Raw genomic sequence first — 17,423 nt, forward strand, 5'->3', positions numbered from 1 at the left:
TAAATGAAAAAATAAAAAATTAATTGGGTTACCTAACCCATACTCAACCCATAATTACTAATATGGGTTGGGTAAATTTAATTTGGGTTAAATATGAGTTGGGTAATACAGGTTGGGTTTACCCGTTTGCTCATCCCTATTGGAACTGGGGACGTGTAAAGGTGAAGCGTTGTAACCCAACTGATGGTGATGCTAAATGAGGAATTGAATGCTCACCTTTATAGTGAGAGAGAGTCGTGTCAAGAATCAACCTCTTACAGTCGAATCTCTCACCGACACTGTTAATTTATAGACGACTGTGAAGTTTACTAATAGGTACTTGAATATACTGCGGTCATTGGACTGTCTGTTCATATATTTGATCTCAGTGGCGGTATAATTTACTAGTGAGTGGTCAAATCTTTGAATAAGCTTTTAGTACTATACAACTTTTTACCTATTGATTTATTCTGGAAATTCCAACATTAATTCTATTCTACTTTACCTTAATTCCGTTGTAATCAAACAGTTGAACACCTCTATGGTTATTTTGCAGCTGAAGCTCTAGGTCAAAAGTATATTGAGCTTCTGATCGATGACATAGATCTTGCTGTAGCCAACAATATCGTGCAACGTGTGACGACGAGTGAGAACTACTCTGGCCAATTTTCTGTAAAGCACAAAACCGGAGATATATTCGTAGTTGTCGTAACCAACACACCTTTCTACAATGATGACGACACTTTAATAGGTATTATACACGCTTGATACAATAAGAAGTAGGTTGAGAAGAGAAGAGTCATTATTCGCCTGAAAAGACGAAAGTAACCTGTGAAATTGATTGAGATAGATGAGAGAAAAACAAAGAGATCTTTTGTTCATTCATTACATATTCCAAAATCCTGAGCAACCTGAGTTAAATAACAATCCTCTCAAAATACTTTCCTCATTCTGTTAGGTACTAATGACATGGCCTAATAATATAATGGCCAAAATAACAAAATAAAAAGTTCAAGGATTAAACGAAATTAAGATAAACAATTAAAATAGAACAAATGTAATCTCCTGATGCTTCCACGTGGTTGCTCGTGGGCCTTTCAATCAAGATTTAATCAGCTAACATAACAATGCCTCCCCCTTCAGACATTCGGCGACCTCGACAAAATCGAATAAATTTCTTACAAAATTGAACACATTCCTGTAGTAACTCCGGATGTCGGGATCCCAAAATCTCTCAATGTCCCTTTCAATTTCGCTCTATGGAGGTTTTTCATTCATCATCTTTATTATATTACAAGTCAAATTCCATATGTCAAAAGAAAAAGCAAGATCCGAACTAACATCCTTATGTGTTACAGATTGTATGAGCTCAGGAGCCATCAAGTAAGGATTTTTCTTTAGAGAAGGTTCAGCTAATGGCCCAACAAGAGGTTTAGACCCTCCTAAATCCGCAATTTTAACAACTCCATAGGCATCAACAAACAAATTAGCTCATTTGATGTCCCTATGTATCTCCTTCTTACTTTGCAGGTAATCCACCTTATTAAATGATTTAGGTAGCACATATTTCAGATATATGTGAAAATTTTCTCCTATAACTCCACTACCATAATATTGAACAATGTTATGGTGTTTTAGCATGTCCGGTACCTCAATTTCATGTTCTAACTCTTTTATGCTTTCTGCAGACTTTGGGTTGTCAAGGAATATGTCAACTTTTTTATTGCACCAAGAGAATCAATTCCTCTGTTGGAGGTACAATACATGCCCCCAATTGTGCATCTTCTCAAAAGTTTCCCCGTGTTCCATTGAGAACATATTGAGATCATTCCTGGTTTGGAAATAATTTGAGAATTAAGAATATAATATGTGGGCTCTAGTGGAAGAGGCACAAGATGAACGTTATTATCATGAAACACCATAGTCTCGCCGCTCAGATTTTGGGTATGTCTAGGTGAACTTAATTTTGGAGTTTGTTTTGGCCAATCGGAAGCAGCTTTCTCCAAATCTTTGTGTTTTGAGGGTTCATATGCACTGTCAAAAATATGAAGACAAACATTCACATTGTAAGATTTAAAGTAGTCTAACTCTAACTAAGCAGTCATTTTCCCAGTATCCGTAAGTTCTGCAAATCGAGGTTCTTCAGGCAAAGCAAAAACCCTCACACCCTTGTTAAGTGTACTGAACCAAAAATCCACTAAAAAGAGATCTTTGATCTCTTATGTTGTTATTGTTGTTGCTGTCATGTAAAGAAACGACGGTTGTAATGATCACCAGCAGGAGGTTTCCAAAGAAGGGGATCAGTGAAGGGAAATTTAAATCCCTTATGCATCAGATATGCCAGAAGATGAGCGATGTTTTTATCCCCGTCCAGTTCACAATCAGCTTGCCTCTACTAAGTCAGCCCCTCCATCCAGACTGTCTCCTTCAGATTACAACTCTTCACTTCAAATACTTCTCAGAAAGGGATCTCTAAGTTAATCCATATGTTGAAGTAAGGAGGTTTCCAAATTTTTTTATGTCTACATCCAGACTCAAGCATCACCCAATATTTCCAATTTGACTCATTCACCACAATAAGGTTAGTTTTATTTATATACTTTATCTCAATCCACTAATCATGCCTTAGGAGAGCTTCAGTTAGAGTTACACCTCTATCTACCTAGATTTGTTGTATACCGATCAAATCAGTGCACAAATCACTCAACAACTGGTTGCCACTTTGGCGTACATAAGTCTGAAAACAAGCTTCCAATTGGCATGTTATGTTGCTCGCAATCACAAATGAGAATTCAATTATCTCTTGAGGATGACGATTCTTTTCCTTATCACATTTAGCCTCAAAGTCTATGACAATAAAATACTGTAAATCTTGGAACCAATTATCATGGGGTAATTTTGAGAAAAGATGGTATATAGAGCATAGAGCAGATGCTTTTCTACTGAAAAATGGTTAAAAGGTGTCTGAAACGCATTACTCACCTTAGGATGAAAATGTAACCATGTGTTGAATCCTTTTATGGACGTCGTTGTGGGTTTCCCTTTAAAAAAGGTTCAACAGGTTTATCGTTGATTCGATCTTCAATTTCCAACTTACTACTATCAAGGGAGGTTACAACGTATTTTAACTCTAGAAATCTATCACTCGAGTGCACCTCCTCCTTGTTAGTAAGCATTTTATTGACGCCTCCCAGTTACTTGTCCTCGTTCCTCGCTTTAGGTTTCTCTAGTAGATAGGGGTATCGCAAATCGAATGACCAAATCGCTCCAAAAGTGCTTTCTTGAGGTTCATCCATGTCATTGCCATCGTCGGGTTCTTTGTTTGCACAAACAAATTGTACCATGATCAGACGTCTGTTGAAAAATGGATCAACGAGATCTCTACCTTTGTCACTTTTGCAGTTTTATCCATACAAAAGAACTGTTCTGCTGAAATCAGCCAACCTTCAACATTTTGTGCCATCGAACTTGGGAAAATCTATTTTCGTCAAACAAATCAGTGGAACATCAGATTTATCCACTAGTGGTGTATTTCAGGGCGAATCTGTTAACTCATCTGAAAGACCAACTCCATCTCTATTTGTCATTATGTGTATCTATTCTTCAATCAGACCTATTTTATTTTCCATCTATTTTCGCATTTCTTCAAACTTTTTAGAAATCGAAACTAGTGATGTACATAGGAAGTCATTATCCGACTGATGTCTGGTTTCGACCATCGTGAGAATCGTCGGCTCTAATACCATTTGATACAATAAGAAGTAAGTTGAAAAGAGAAGAGCCACTATTCGCCTGAAAAGACGAAGGTAACCTGAGAAATTGATTGAGATAGATGAGAGAAATACAAAGAGAGTTATTGCTCATTCATTACATAACCCAAAATCCTGAACAACCTAAGTTAAATAACAATCCTCTTAGAATACTACCCTAATTCTGTTAGGGTACTAATGACATGGCCTAATAATATAATGGCAAAAATAACAAAATAAAAAGTTCATGGACTAAACGAAATTAAGATAAACAATTAAAATAGAACAAATGTAATCTCCTGATGCTTCCACGTGGTTGCTCGTGGGCCTTTCGATCAAGATTTAATCAGCTATCATAACATATATGTGCATCGAATGATTTACGCCCATACCAAAAAACAAGGCCTTCATTTCAATGTAATGAAAATTTAAACACAAGCACGAGCTTTAGCCGTCCCCGACTCCCTCAGGAGCCACTCTAAGTTGTCATTGCCTGAAAAATATACAATTTAGTTATAGACTGCAACTACCATCTGCCTTCATTTGATTTGTATTGACTGTAGTTTATATATATATATATATATATATATATATATATATATATATATATAACATAAACATGCATCTAAGGTAAACAAAAGGTGAAGTAAAAAATAATTAAGATAAAATTGATATGATATTAAAAATAATTAAAATAAAATTGAAATATTTAAAATATCAATAAATTTAATTAAGAATAATATTAAATAAATAATTAATAAACATGAAAATAAAATAAAAATCACGCACATGCCACCACCTTACATATATAGGGGAATTTAATTAAATGATCCTCAAAACAATCTCAAAAATAATTCTACTAAAATCTATTTGCAAATATAATATTTTTGTAAAATTATGACCATTTTACCCTGACTAATATTTTTTTATTCCCGTTACCCTCTTTTTCTCTCATTTTCTCTCCTCTCCTTTCTTTCTTCTCATCTGGAAACCAATGACGTCTCCCCCCAACTCCCCAAGCAACGTCGGAGGACGACAACGAGACCCACCTACAATGCCAGAAGACGAAAACATGTTCCTCGACTCCAGCAACATCGCCGGACCACGAACGCATGCAACTATAGACCCGACCGACCAGCATCATCGCCATCAAAATATGTATGTTAATTTATTTCATTCCCATTTAGTTGAACACACAATATCTGAAATAAAATATGAAATATGTTTGATATGTTTGCAATGTTGTATGAAAATGCGCACCATGCAATTTGCATTTGCGTCTCACGCACCACGCAATTTGTGTTTGCGTCCCACGCTTCACGCAAAATCCGTTTGCGTCCCACGCTCCACGCAAAATGCGTTTGAGTCCCACACACCACACTTTAATAATATGGTTTTGTTTACTGCACTAACATTTCAATTTGTATCAATTGCATATCCCAATTTATTTGTTAGCTATTTTGTCCTCTATGATGGAGAGTGGAAATATGATGATGATGTTAGTTCTTTTGTCTTAAGTTCATGCATAGGTGTGACTCTATCCCTAAATACTACATATAATGAATTAATTGACATTGTCTATGATGCTATTTCTGTTGTCAAATTGAGATATAATTTAGTGTTCAAAATCAAGTATAATTTGGTTTTGAAAACTACTCCTCTTACTGTTATCCGATATGATAGAGATGTGATGTTGTATGTGAAAGAAATTTCGACTTCACCTCACCAGCTTCGCACTCCTCTATGTGTCTATTTAGTAGAGAAGTCACTACCTTCACACCCAATTCATGAAAGCAAAATACTAGGAGAGGAGGTTCCTGAATTCCCTATATTTGAGTATGATGTCTTACAAAGTCAAAATGACATACACCATGCAGATGAAGGACAACAAGTCCCATGTTTGCGTCCGAGTGAATTGGTTGCTAGTACCCTTCCTTCTTTTGCACCCCGATAACCCATCACTTCCCATATCAGGAAAACATCCAGTCATATTGAGTGGATTGATTCATTTGAACCAATCGAGGTTGAAACACATGCTCAATTAACCCTTGAAAGCGGGTTAGAAGTGGGTATGTTTTTTTAGGACAAAAAAGAACTTCAATTGAGGGTGCATAGACATGCGATGGCTAATCATTTTGAATTTAAAGTGGATAAGTCAACAAAAGATATTTTGTTTGTGAAATGTGTGAATGAGAATTGTAAATGGAGATTGCGTGTTATTAAAGGAAAATTCTGGGAGATATTTGAGATTTGAAATTTAGTAAAAGAACATGCATGCTCAATTTTGATGAGACAAGAGAATGTGAGGCAAACACCATAATGAGTAATTTGAGAGTGCATCAAACGTAAGTACATGGACCATCACCATGACCACATGCCTAAGAAAATAATGGAAGACATGCAGACAAGCTATGGGTTTAAGCTGACCTATAATAAGGCTTGGAGGTCTAGGGAAAATGCCTTAATGGCGATGCGAGGAACTATGGAGGATTTCTATGGAAAATTGCCATCATACATGTTCATTTTGACGAAGAATAACCCAGGTACCATAACTGACATCCAGACGGATGAGCATGGTCACTTCAGGTATATGTTCATGTCCCTAGGCGTCTCAATTAGAGGTTTCAAAAACTGTTTTCGTCCTATATTATGCGTCGATGTCAGTTTTCTTAAGCACAAGGTTGAAGGTCAACTATTGGTTGCGATTGCATTGGATGCGAATAAACAACTATATTCTGTTTTTTTTGGCATCGTTGATTCAGAGAATAATAACTCTTGGACATATTTCATGCAACATTTAAGAGTGGCAATTGGAGTAGTCCCGGATCTCGTCTTCGTATCTGATAGACACCCAAGTATTTTCTATGCTTTGTCCGCGGTTTTTCCAGAAGCACATCACGGTGCATTCACATTACACATCAAAATGAATATTATGGCCAAATTTAAAACCGATAACTACCATATTGAGTTTAATATGGCTTCACGCGCATACATAGTGTCAAAGTTCCATCAGCATTTTGACAAGATTAAGGCTAAAGACCCTCGGATTGCTGCCTATCTGGAACAAATAGGACTGAAGAGATGGAGTTGTACCTTTTTCACTGATTCGTGATACAGTCAAATGACAAGCAATTACGCTGAGAGCTTTAATAGTCAGAGCATGAATGCTAAGAAATATCCCATAATAACATTTGCTGAGTATTTAAGATTCACACTACAAAAATGATTTTATAATAGAAGAGTAAAAGTTTCTAACCACACAGAACGTTTATCTCCATATTATGAAAAGTTTCTTACGTTAATAAATCGAGAAGGACAGATTCTACAACATTAATACGCTTAACCGATTCGAGTTTCATGTGAATAACGGTGAACATGATGTTCAAGTTTATTTCCAAACTCGAACTTGTACTTGAAGGGTATTTGATATATCTGGTCTTCCTTGTACACATGCCCTAACTACTGCCCGTTTCTGGAAATTTGTTCCCTATGAATGCTGCTCAAGGTTGGAGAATGATTGCATGTTTAATTCTAAGATTGAATTTATATGACTTAAATATCATTTTTCAGGTTTAACTCAACTGAAACGTGGTGCATGGCATATGCGGAGACATGTTATCCACTTTGCAATAAAGGTTCTTGGAATATTCCAAAAAATATCAAGGAATGAGTTTGCCTAAAACTTCCTGTCAAAGTTAAGAAAAGTCGGACAACAATAAAGCGTAGGCCATCATAAGCTGAGCATCATAAGGAACAGAGACTGTGCAACTCATGTGGCAGTTGAGGCCATAACAGGGCAACATGCTCAGCAGTGATGCTTGCACTATCTACTGCAAGATAACCTTTGTCACATTCTCTAGAACCTTCACAATTTAGTGCACAACCTTCACGATCTAGTACACAACCTTTGATACATTCTCTAGACAACATTTCTTTTGATTAAATTGTATTGTTTGTTTAGATTGAATCTCAATTCTATTGTTTGTTTGGATTGTATTGTTTGTTGAGATAACTTTCCTGAATGATATAATGTTGATTGTAGGGCTTGGGAGTGGTGTGGGGCTTGGGCTTGGGCTTAGGCGTGGGGCTTGGGCGTGGTGCGTAGGGCTTGAGTGTGGGTCTTGGGCGTGGTGCGTAGGACTTGGGTGTGGGGCGTGGGGCTTGGTACACAAATAGTTCTATTTTATACACAAATAAGTATGTTGTATACACAAATTGTTTTTTTATTCACAAATTGTTCTGATTTATACACAAATATATGATACCTGTAGTTTTATACACAAATATTTCATAACAAAATGTATATCTATTATAAGACAAAAATCTCACTGTTTTATACACAAATATTTCATAACAATATGTATATCTATTCTAAGCCAAAAATCTCACTATTTTATACACAAATATTTCATAACAATATGTATATCTATTCTAAGCCAAAAATCTCACTGTTTTATACACAAATACAACAACATCTTTCCACTAGAGAAGATTACGGGTCTATTATTTGGTAGAATAATCTTACTACTCATTTCTTTCTCTAAAAAGTCATGTGTTTGGTGATCACATTTGATACATTCAATGAGACAGTAAGGTATTCTATATACATAATAGTAAAAATACCACATTCCCTAGTTTTGGTTGTCTTTGGGACTATTGGGCGTGGTATTATAAAAAATGGCATATTCTCCAAGTTGAACTTCGGAAACCTAGCCTTTTCGATGTAGGTGAATCCCTGTTTAAGCAAGTATGGAAACATTTAACACATTGGTTTCATGAAGTTGTCATATACATCATTTGAGAAAAAAATTTGTTCACGGTCATATACGTATATGCACCAATCTTGTAGATGAACCTGGCACAGGACCTAGTGCTTCAACTTTAGGTTTATAGAAACATATATGATATCAACAGTAGTCCAAGAAGTCAAATATCTGTCAACATCACCAATTAAATATTCCATGAATGTTATGTCAAACTTGAAATTTGCAGGATTCGCGGCAAAGATATCATAGTGATTTTCTAACTACTGAGCGAGATGACAGTCAGCTATTGTGAATTTATTTGGATATGTCTTAAGGAACTCCGCAACCCTTCGTCACATTAAGAAACAAAAGATATTTATCTCCTGCGAAAAAAATTATTGATTAAGCGTGGGGCACAAGTCCAAAGTCCACGCAACGTTCAAAGTATAATAAGGAAGAAAAAACTTGGATATAAATACAATATTTTTATTTATTTATTTAAATATAATTAAATGTTTTAAATTTTTATTGAGAATTCAAATCTGAAATAAAATAAAATAAAAGTAATTCATTATAAATTATTTACATAGAAATAAGAGTTTAATTTCAAAAAATAATTTTTATATATATAATAAATTTTTATACACTAATCATTTTAAAAAAATTAAAATTTAAATATAAAATTAATAATAAGTAAATAATAGTATAAAAATAATTATATTTACAAAGTTAATTACATTATTTATAAAAAAAATAATTTAACATGATATAGAATGGTAAAATCTATTTAAAAAAATAAAATGTTTATATGTTTTTAAAAATGAAGTACTTTTTACAGAAATAAAGTAATTTTGAATAGGCCATTTCAACATTGGGCTTAGACTTTATGGAACCAAATAAGAAGGGAGTTGGAGAAATATATATAACCCGCCGCCGCTGAATATTTGAATAAAATAGGTGTTGGGGCTCGCCAAGTGTGTCTATTCTATAATTAATGGGAGCTTTTGGAGTATATAACTACTATATTTTGCTATTTATTACTGCCTTCCTGGGAATATTTTCAAATGTATTAATCTGTTATTTTTTTCATTAATTAGTGGCAGTATCTTTGTTAATGGGACAGAACAGAAGTGATGGTTAATGTCTCCATTAGAGGTGGTAGTAGTTGGGATTTTTATCTTATTTGTGAAGTGCAGGACAATATGTCTAGTTTACGTGTTATATTTTGGTGAAATGCCTTATTAGCATTTCCCACAAAGACCAATCATAAAACTCTTTTCTTTTTCTTTTTTTGCAGTATGATGCATTTGACATTGGCTTCATAACAACAGATGATTTCACCAATGCCGACATTCTAGAGGCGACTTATCCTGCAGTTGCAAAGAGGTTATACAGTGATTAGAGTTCTGATCCTGCAATTCCTGTTGTTACTGGTTTTCTTGAAAGGTTCTTCCTGATGGCTGACTGATTTGATTAGAAGTATTTGATTAGTTCACCACCTTGCATGAATTGCAATTTAATCCATTGTGCAATTACTATGTTTCTTCTTACAGGTATTCTTTATCTTTGAGGATTTGGGCATATCTGTGGATGTTGTAGCAACAAGTGAAGTCAGTATTTCTTTATCTTTAGATCCATCAAAGCTCTGGAGCAGAGAATTGATTAAACAGGCAAGCATAGGATAATCTTGGTTTATTTTCCATTTATATATTAGATAGATTATTATAATAATGTCATAAAGTTAGCCTCCTCCAGGGAAAAAAATCTTGATCTCAGAATTAATTTTTTATTACCATGTCAATTTTGTGTTTCATGCGTAGCCTGTTTGTTTATGTGTGGGTCAGATATATGAGCTTGAAAAGATTGAAGTTGTGAATCTTGTTCAGCATAGATCAATCATATCTCTCATAAGCAATGTCCAGAGAAGCTCACTTATACTAGAGAAGGTTTTCTCATTAATACCAATCAAAATTTACATGAAACCTCGATTTTATACCTTTAAAGCTCAACGTGGCCTTTTCTTTGTCTCTGTGTTTTTTGGTAGGCATTTCATGTTCTTCACACCAATGACATTAATGCCAAGATGATTTCTCAGGGTGCATCCAAGGTATATAATTTTATTTTATTTTTGTCTTTAAATAACATCAAATGAATATTCATCCATCCGTCATATGGAAGGCTCTTTTTAGGTATTCATGTAAAAAGTTAGTTGATTTTTTGTTTTTGTTTTTTTTGTTGTTAGACATGTCAGGTGAACATCATAGTAAACGATAGTGAAGCAGAGCAATGTGTGAGGGCTATTCACTCTGCCTTCTTTGAGAATGACGACGTACCTCAACATGGTTTCGAAACACAATATGAGGAGAAGAACCCGTGCTGATATCAATAAACGAGTGTTGATTTGGTTCATCACTCACGATGTGTAACTGTAGCGATAATACAAAATAAGTTATTGTACTGTTAAATGGATAGAAAGAGATATGTAGTATATTTACATACTATTCAGATCGAGTTAGCCTTTTCTAGATAATACACTCTAGTTTGAGAGTTTACACTAGAAGAGATCGATTAAGGCTTACTTGGGAGTAGGCATTTAAAATATTTTAAAGATGATTATGAGTTAACCATTCTCATTGTTGATTTAATTTCTTAAGTTTTGTGAAATTACCATATAATAACAACATACATTAATAAAACTAGCATGAATTATGTGCATTTGCACGGATATGAATATACATAAAACATTATTTATTTATAAATATTTTAGATAAAATTAATTTTTATCTTAAACTTAATATTAACATATATTTTATCCCTTCAGCACCCACTTAACCCCTCAATTGATCCTCATCTTGTGACTCACACTTTTTTATATACATTTTTTATCCTTTCGGCAAACCACCCACCAATCTTAGTCGACCTCAATTGATGACACACCTCTTATATCTCGTCAAACTCAACCACTAACCTCCAATTGACCATCATCTTGTGACTCACACTTTTTCATATAATTCTTTATTCTCTCGGAAAACCACCCATTGACCCTAATCTTGTGACTCACACTTTTTAATATGACTTCATTCCTCTTTTGACTGGGGTCTGGCTATTCATAACAACTTATGACTAACGATTCGATTTTAACTCTATTAGAAATTGAAATCAGTTTCTATTCTTCACAAATCTTCGAACTCTTGAAACGATTTAAAGGGCGGAAGTGTTCTTTGGATTTGAAGCTTTGAACCAATAAAAGATGAATGAAAGAAAGTAAAGAACACAGGGAGTTGTTTGTGGATGTTCGGAGCAAACCCTCCTACGTCACCCTTCTTCCACAACCGGAAGGATTTCACTAAACTCTTTGAATCAAATAGAGTTTATTGAACTAGCTAATACTCTGTTGAACTATTCAACCTCTATTCAACTTACAATATTATGAACAATATTCTCTTGAACTTAGAAGATGATAGAAATCAGTAAGTGCAAGAGTGATTCGGTAAGACAACAAGGTGAAAAAAGTAACTAGTGATTCGGCCGTTGTCCTTGAGCATCAATTTGTAGTAGAAGGACACCAACGGTCGAATCTTTTTCATGGACGTGGCAAGCGACCATTGGGAGGCCGCCCATAGAACAAGAGTACAACAGACTCTGAGCAAATGGATCATGGCTGTACTGAACTGGTAGTGCGCCGAATATCCTCTCTAATATTGTCTTGTATTAGATAAACCGTTGGATAGACATTTGCGTACGTGGCATTCGTTCATTGGATACAATTAGCTGGCTTGTCAGACGGCACATGAGTGAGTGGAGAAGAGTAGCGGACAACTAGTTTATCGTGGGTAGACGTATGCTAACTTTAAACGGCTTCTAAAGCGAGACATTAGACGTGCTCCATTAGACTGCATAGTCTAAGAGAGTTAGACGTCAACGTCTAATAGACCAACAAGTCTAATAGAGTTAGACTGAAACGTCTAACTACGAATCCCTTCAGACTTGTCTGAAGTCTGAAGGAGTTAGACGCCAACATATAACTACGTTACCCATTAGACTACCACGTCTAATGGAGTTAGACTTCGTTGTCTAACTACGTATTTGTTAGACTGTAACGTCTAATTATGTATCACTTCAGACTTGTCTGAAGGAGTTAGACGCCAACGTATAACTATGTTACCCATTAGACTACCACCTCTAATGGAGTTAGACTTCGACGTCTAACAACGTATCTGTTAGATAGAAACGTCTAACTACGTATCACTTTAGAGTTTTTTGAAGGAGTTAGACGCCAACGTCTAACTATGTTACCCATTAGACTACCACGTCTAATTGAGTTTGACTTCGACGTATAACTATGTATCTGTTAGACTACAACGTCTAACTACGTATCACTTCAGACTTGTCTGAAGGAGTTAAACGCCAACATCTAACTATGTTACCCATTAGACTACCACGTCTAATGGAGTTAGACTTCGACGTCTAACTACGTATATGTTAGACTGCAACGTCTAACTACGTATCACTTCAAACTTGTCTGAAGGAGTTTGATGCCAACGTCTAACTACGTTTCCCATTAGACTACCACGTCTAATGGAGTTAGACATCAACGTCTAACTACGTAACACGTCTAATTAGCCTACTTAGACCACGTCTAAGTTTGCCAAGTCTGATGCACCTGTACAAAATCAATTAGACAACTTAGCTTTATTCATATTTAAACATAATCAAAATTCATTTGTGTAATATTTCGTAATTTCCGTTAATTAACTCTTTACTTAGTTTTTCCCAACAATTTCTTCTAAGTTAATTAACTCTTCTCTTAATTTTTCCAAACAATTTCCCCATTTTTTATTATTTAAGCTAAATTATCAAAATCAGATAAAATCAGATAAATTCATTTAATCCCAAATTTTTTTCTCTTTTTGATGATGTTAAAACCATGCAATCTTAATAAAGCAATGTAAACACCCATCAAATACGATAGAAATCAAAGTGATTCACAAAAATATTCCAACATAAGTTTTTAAAATATGAAAAGTAAAGAAAGAAAGAGATTTATGGTCCTTCCCTTTTCACGTTTGGATCAGCTTCTTCTCCTAGTAGAGAGTTGCCCGTTAGGAGATCGTGAAATCGAGTGATAGCACCTCAGCCGCCTCCACTTCCACCACCTCTGTCGCCTCCACGACCTGGACCTTTCTTTGCTGGTCTGCAACATTCTTCGATCTCTTCAGAAGCTTTGCATTTTGGTTTCGCTCAGGTTCCTCTAGCAGTTCCTCCTCTTTAGATACCACCTCTCGAGCTACCTTCCCCCTTTTTAACATTATCAACTTCAATAAGGGCTTTCTCTTTAGCAGCAACAGACTCAACTTCTTCAGCAACTTGAATAGACCTTGCAAAAGAATCAGCTTGCTCTATTCGTTCAGCTTCAGCTCTATTCATTGCATTGGAAATATCCATCATTTGGTCTTGCGCGAGATTTATTGCTAACATAACATTCTGATGAAGCTCTAGGATGAGAGATTTGGATTCAGCAGCCTGCTCCGATTGTCTATTGAATAAATTCTTCTCAAACTTCTTGTATGTAGCGTTAATGATTTTGACTTCATAAGTGTTTATCTTCATTGTCTTCTCCAATTCCCTTTGAGTAGCCAAAATAGAAGACACCTCTTCCTTGCTAGAAATTGAGCTCTTCTCAAGATTGGCCAGTCTAGACTGCATATCCTGCATATTTTTTGAATTGAACTCATTGCGTCCAACATGGAATTGTAGAATTTTACTCCTCCAGGAGAGGCTTCTTATGAGGAATGAGAAGTAGAGGACACAGCCTGAGAGCAAGCTGGAGCAGTACGAATCGGGCTGACATGCACATTAACTTGTAAAGAATGCTCCGGTTCTTTGTCCTTGGAATGAGAAGAGGGATCCTTGGACGCATCCTTGGATTGCTCTTGATCATTGAGAATATCAGCACATACTTGATAGATCTGTTCTGAAATACCTTCAAAATGAAGAGGTAATTCAACAACTTTGTCGATAAGATCTGTTGGTGTTATGATTGGGGTTGAAGGGGAAGATGGAATTTTAATTTCTTCCTAAGATGAGGATGAGGAAGACTCCTCCTTGTCAGCTTGTTCCCCCTTAGCTTGTAAACTGAACGAAAGCAACCTATCGCTTAGATCGAGTGACCGATTGGCCACCTGTTTGTTGGCTGGATGAGCCAAAAGCCGTATCCTTCGAGAACTTCATCCTCGCAAAAGTAATTTTCACAGAAAAACTGGTGAATATGCGACTCGGGTTAATAGCCTCACCCTCACCCATAGACACACCCAAATGTTTCATAAACCAACCGAGTTGGGTTGAGAAACCCACACTCTCCTTCTTCCTTGAGTAAACCAACTAGAATAGATTAGAGAACAATGTAGATGCCCACTTGATTTGCATACCTTTCGAAATGGCCGCCATGTAGTCGAAGTGGTCTTGGTTGTACAGATTGAACGAACCTACTTTGCCTTGAAGAGCCTTTGCCACTATATCGTTCAACAGAATAACATGCGACTTTAGGTCCTTCTTCTTCCCGTTTAGCCTGATAGAGGAGCCATCGTTGGAAAAGACAATCTTCATTTCCGAGATGGTTTCTGCTGGAAGCGCTAGATTAAAGGTATGACCCTCCAATGGATGTTCCAGAAACTCAGCATAGGCATCTTCATTAAAAGAGGTAGAAGTTTCATTTACAGTCACCGTAATCGATTCTCCGACCACGTTCTCCGTCTTGAAAAACTCTCTGATTTATTTCTCATAGAAGATGAACGGTCTGCCAAGATACTTTCGAAGACCGGAATACTTTAGAGACCAGAACATATCAACAATGTCCTGTTGATCAAAGGTTAAGAATGATGCGAAGTCCACCTGTAAGGTGTTGTGACCAAGAGTAATGGGTTTCTTGTTAGTCATTTGATAATAGATGAAGAAGATGAACATGATTTCTTAGAGAGAAATTAGAGAAAAACTAGGGTTCTTAAAAAATTTGTGAGCATCAAATCTTCAAACACATGCATGATGTCCTTAAATAGAATCCGAAAGGTTAAATGTCTTTACCGTCATTTTTTACAAAGAGGGCCCACCAATTAATGTTAGACGCCTTTTCCAAAAGGTAGTAATCATTAACTGGGTTTAAACCAATAATAATTCAATATTTAAGGGTATGTTAGTCATTTTCCTTGACATTGAAAGACACGTGTCTTTAATTCATTATTAAATGAATGCTTTAATATTTGAGCGGGAAAATTAGATGACCGCGCAAGAAGACAACTGTCCTCAATTAGTCAGAAGATGAAGCGTCTAACTGCACACGTAGTTAGACGTGTCCTTTGCTTCTACATTTTGGCATCTTAAGTTGAATAGACATCTATTAGACGCATGAGTCTATTAGACGCAGATGTCTAATCACACTTGTTTTATATAAGTCTAAATGTCTATTGGACGTAGATGTCAATTTACGCATGGACATCACGTATTAGACGTGTGTCTAGTTAGACGTTAGCGTCTAACTGCTCTAGTCTTATCAACGTCTAAACGTCTATTAGACTTCGATGTCTAACCGCGCAGGTTTTTAACCAATACAGTCCAACTCAGAAGCATAGACTGTGTAAGAAAATATACGTCTAAGTACTTGCTTTTCTTTTAGACGTCCTCGTTTAATAGAACGGTTAAAGTTTTCGTCTGCGTTAATCTGTTTAAACAAATTTAAACATTAAATTCCCTCTCAATTTATGCATATTTACAGAATGAATAAGTAAATATTTTGAGGTCCTCAAGAACAAAAATATTTTTAAGGAAAAAACACTTAGTCTGTGGAAATTGCAAATGTGCCACTTGTTGATCTTCTGGAGCATGATCTCAAAAGAGTGCGCTCCACTTTTCTAGGAGACGGTTTTATCTCGTTTCTTCTTTAATTAATAATATGTTCATGTTAAAGGTAATTTTGATCTTCTCTTCTCCTAGTTTTAAGATCAGAATCTGAACCAAATCACTCTTTGATAAAAATTATTTGTCATGAGCTCTTTGCGTTGATCTCTTTAGTCATATTAAAATCAAGTTTGATCAGATAGATAAACACAATTTTCTTCTCATGTGAGCCTGTGATGTAATTTTTATTAAACCGATTCTATCATAATAGTTTTTTTTATTTTGAATGCAGGAGGCCATAACATTTATTTCCATGATAAAACGTTTTAAGTGAGAATCAATCAACGACGTTGGTCTCTTAAGAATCAAACAGTGAGGTAATATTTGTTAGCCTGATTCTATCATAATAGTTTTAATATCTTTATTATATAGTTTTCTTGAATATATTTCATTTAATTTTCAAAATTTATTGTTGCAGGACCCATACATTTTCTATATTCGATCAAACTTTTAATCTTGAAATCATATCAAATCAAAGTTTCCGCATTAGAATTATAAGGTAAAAATTTTCGAGAAATTATAGTGAAATGTTCAATTTCCTTGATATGAGATTGATTTTCTTCATCATATATAGATCTACTCATGTTTGTTACTCTATGATAACATTAATTGTTTTCATTTATCTAATTACAAGTGAATCAACATGAAGGTCCCTATGGATGAACACAATAAAACCTCTTTTTGTTGTTCAGGTAGATATCATTCACATTGACTTTAAATTAATATATACGAGGGTTGTCTGCTCCCGATCTCTCTACTCCCTCTGTTTTCTCCTACAGGCAGGGTCAAAATCGTAATTTTTTAATTAAAATTTTTTTTTACTATTTTGCTCCCTCCTTGTGAGAGGGCAAATGAAAGTAGAGAGATTTCAGAAACAGATGATCATATCCCATGTTTGATGTTGTCTCCAAATATTCTCAATGATAAAATTATTTGTATATTAATTAGTCTTGCCTTTATGAAAAATAATACATTATAGTTTTATTTTAATAATTTATAG

The sequence above is a fragment of the Impatiens glandulifera genome, chromosome 9 (genome assembly GCF_907164915.1).
Source record: "Impatiens glandulifera chromosome 9, dImpGla2.1, whole genome shotgun sequence".
Classification (NCBI taxonomy): Eukaryota; Viridiplantae; Streptophyta; class Magnoliopsida; order Ericales; family Balsaminaceae; genus Impatiens; species Impatiens glandulifera.